Genomic DNA, 4504 nt, shown 5'->3' on the forward strand with positions numbered 1-4504 from the left:
TTGTCCTCAACGTCTACATGTTTCCTTTGTAACCACCAGAGGGCAGCATGACCATGCGTTTCTCCAAGAAGGCAGTCATCCGCGGTCACCTGTTGAACGTTTCCTATTTGGAAATAACTTTTAAAGTATACGTCAATATGTATTTAAACGTTTTTTAACAAATGAAAAAAGGTGTGTAGACTAGTTGGTCTATAATGAACCTCATTTGTATTGTTTTTATCTTTGGTCTTTTAAATGCTCATATATCCATGTTTACCATAATTTGAGCTATTCTTGTTAATTTACCAGGAGGGAGGAGTTTTGTTGGTCCTTTCAACCAGGAAGACCATCATACAGGATGTAGGGACACACACACACTTCCACATCCTTTGGCAGTGATTCTCTTAGGGGAGACCAGAAACAAACACTACAGAGCGGTAGGACCAAGCCAACTGCCTGCTAGTATTTTTATAATCTTCATCCTCCCTGACCTGTTGCTCTCTTTCTGGCGCCAGTGGTCTCAGCCCCCCCGCCGTCATGGCACACACACAAACATGCCCCTCCGTGGATAATTGAGACCAGCTGTTGCAAGGTGCCTTCTCTCCCCCATGCCCCCACCCCCCTTGCCTCTCTGACTTTGCACCCCCTCAGTGTCCCACTGCACTTGCCTGTCTCTCTCTCTCTCTCTCTCTCTCTCTCTCTCTCTTCTCTTTCTGTCTCTCTCTGCCTCTGTCTTTTGGTCTCTCTGTCGCTCAGTTTGACAACTTGGCAACTCCTTATTTATCATCTACTATTTTGTCTATAGTGGCTCAAACGATACCACAAGTGTTTATTCATCTTCATCTTCCCTGGAGTCGCCGGACGGTGGCGGGACCCATCTCGTAGCATTGACATCCACAGTCCATAGTCCAAAAACAACTGTTTAAAAGTACACAAAAAATAGATATTTCTCTTCAGTCAAAGGGCTTCACTGGAATGGGAAACAGACATGTTCATTGGCAAAGAACAGCAAAGTCCAAAGAACATGTAGAATGTGCACAAAAGAAAATGCACATACAATGAAAAAGTATTTGACTGAACCAAATCTCAGATCCAGCAGTCCTTCTCTGTTACAGCAGAACTTCTGGGGGGAGACGGCTCAGAGCCTGGGCTGGAAACCAGAAACCGCAAGGGGCGGAGCTACGTCTTGTTTCCTGTTCCGATACGGAGAGATTCTACACGATGAGACAAAAAAACAATAATTTGCGCGTGCAGATTTCACCAGTGGCCAATCTAAACCGTACGCCTTGAAATCTTTACAGACACGTCTAAGGTTAACAAATACTGGCCGAGTTTGTGTTAGCCAATTACCTGCTCACATCTCCACCTCCAGCGATATGATTGATCAGAACTAATATCCTGCAAAGGAAAATGTAACAGATTTTAGGTGGTCTGCCTTCGGACTGTTGATATTAATATAAAGTCTGCTGTTTTAGTGTATGGGGGGGGGGGGGGGGGGTGCATGGCTACGGCTGGAATGCACGGGGAGAGCGAGAGCAATGTCTCAGACTCCCTCCCAGCTGGTCCTAAGGGGTCACATGTTGTGTGTGTGTGTGTGTGTGTGTGTGTCATGGCCTCTCATTACAGGGTGAGACGAGGCGGCTCCAGACCCCCATGGAAGGATTGCCTGGTGGGTCTGCAGGGATGTGGCCACTTTGATGCCCCCGACCCCCCCCACCAGGAGGTTAATGAGCCTCACGGGCTCTGTGCAGGCGTGGTGTTGTGGTGTGGGTGTGTGTGTTAGTTTTTGTGTCTATATAATGTATGTATATATATATATATAAATATTTGATCATAACGGTTCCTCACAGTCTCATCGCGGGCTCACTTGTGACGGATGTCCTACCACGTACATCGCAGCGCAGCACAGCCCACATGCACACCATGCGTGATCACACACCGCCACGCTACTGTCCGTCACGGAGGGAGCCACCATGGTGTTCAGCGGCCAGCCTCCAGTCTGACCCCTGGCAGTAGTGAACATAGCTGAGCCGGCAGCGAGAGGGGAGCAAAGTGTGGAGCCCGGGCCAGCAACAGGGAAGGCATTTGACCGCGAAGCAGGTGCTTGCTCTATTTTTTCTTTCCTTTTCTATTCTTTTCTTTTCATCCTTCTCCTGTTTTTTTTATCCCCCGGCCGGGACACTCACTCTCTCCACACCTGTTGAGGTGTGAGGGACTGCTGTGTGGGGGTTGTGGATATAAGGGGTGGGGGGGGGGGGGCGGGGAGGTTGGGGATAATCACTTTATCTGCCACCAACCCTCCCCCCTGCCTATCTTTTCCCCTCCCCTTGACGTGAGGTGTCACTTCAGGCTTGATTAGTCGTCTGTAACTTTATTTTCGCACCATGGCCTGAAAAGTGAGGAGACCGGTGGGGAGGGAGGGAGGGAGGGGAAGGGGGAGGGGGGGGTTAGTGTAGAGGGGCAGGAGGAGGCAGTTAAACAGCGTCTGTGGGGCGTTTGCAACACAGCTGACAGAAACCGTTTAACTAAATGTGAATGAGACTGACGCTTGAAGCAAACTCTTTTACAGACCCCCAATATATTTGACCTAGAGGCGGACACATACGAAGAAGTAGATCTTTCAAGTTATTATCTTTCATTCTATTTAAAGACACACATGCAGTTAACAGGAGAACCATTATGTTGTGTTCCAGGCTCCAGCGCCCTGGGGAGAGAGCCTATTTGTGCCCTCCCCCCAGCCCCCCAGCCCCCCGATGAGGCACCTTACTGGGCCGTCTGTCGTTACCGTGACGTGGGTCCAGATTTACCCAGCTGTTTGGGATCCGTGTGTGTGTGTGTGTGTGTGTGTGTGTATGCTAGGGGAGGTGGTATGGGTTGACTGTGTGTGTGCGTGTGTGTGTGCGTGCGTGTGTGTGTGTGTGTGTGTCTGTGTGTGTGTGAGAGTGTGTGAGTGTTTGTGTGTGTGTGTGTGTGTTTTGTGTGTGTGTATGCTAGGGGAGGTGGTATGGGTTGACTGTGTGTGTGCGTGCGTGTGTGTGTGTGTGTCTGTGTGTGTGAGAGAGTGTGTGAGTGTTTGTGTGTGTGTGTGTGTGTGTGTGTATGCTAGGGGAGGTGGTATGGATTGACTGTGTGTGTGTGTGTATGTGTCTATGTGTGTGTGTGTGGTGTTTGTCTGTTTGTGTGAATGATTGGATTAAAACTAACTGGCAATAAGTTTCATCAAACCTTGAACAACAACTACATTTACAAATATGTGTCTTCTCATTGGTTTCTACCAACTCCAGAGGAACTCTGAACAAGGAGGAAGTGAAAGTGGGAAGTTCTGCGTGAAACACAGCAGATGGGACAGAGGAAGGATGCTGAGAAAACGGAGATCCCGAATCAAGTGACCACAGCCGTGAGCAACACAATCACATTCTACACAATCACACTCTACACATTGATATTCTACTACACAAGCATGTTCTACACAATAGCATTCTACGCAATCAGTTAGACCCAATCACATTCTACACAATCACATTCTACGCAACCACATTCTAGACAATCACATATGCATTTGTTTTCTATTATTCGCAATAGAGAAGAGGAGAGAGTGACAAACAAAACGATAAAAAGGATGACATGACTGTTAATGATAGTTCAACAGGGAAATCACATGTAGAGTATGTTGTTCCTTTTATATATCTACCTTAGAGGATAGAGCACCCCTATATATTGAAGCTCAGTTCAGTACTACTATACATTATTTACTGTGATCTTCTGTGCAAGATGCCTGTCCAAACAACCCTTTTCCTATTGAATCTGGCATTATTTTTGGAGTTGATCTAAAATATAGATGGACGGAACTCTGCACACTTGATTTCCTGCTTGTTGTCCACTGTCCATATACAAGAACAGGATATGGCGCCTGCATACATTTGGTTAGGATTTGTCGTGTACCTGACTGCAGCCTGTGTGTCAGGGGGATTGACAAAAAAGAAAGGTGTGTGTGTGTATATATTTGTGCATCCATTTGTATTAATTGTATCTGTCTTTGTGAAGTTAACTTTATTTATATAGCACATTTCCTACACAAGGCATACACAATGTGTTTCACATAGAAACATGTCACACAATAAAACATAACTTCAAAAGAGTTTTGAATTAATTTCAAAGAGTGCATAAAATACATTTAACAACTGCTCAACGCACTGGCACAGCAGATCTACCGGACGATGGTCACTTGGTGATTGGGCTATATTGATTTGTGTGTGGTCCGCAAAACAATGGTAAGCAATGTTGTTGTATCACATAATAAGGCCTAATGGGGGCAAGTTCAATAAAGATGGACCTAGGATTCAACCTTGGTCATGTTATTTTATTCAGATACATAGTTACCAATGGAGACAAAGTAGTTCCTATCTTGTCGATATGACCTGAACCAGTTGAAGACTGTGCCGGAAAGCCCAACCCAATTTTCCATTCTGTGCAAAAGTATTGAGTGGTCAACATTGTCGAATGCAGCACAGAGATCCATAGCATC

This window comes from Pollachius pollachius, assembly GCF_949987615.1.
Source record: "Pollachius pollachius genome assembly, chromosome: 8".
Classification (NCBI taxonomy): Eukaryota; Metazoa; Chordata; class Actinopteri; order Gadiformes; family Gadidae; genus Pollachius; species Pollachius pollachius.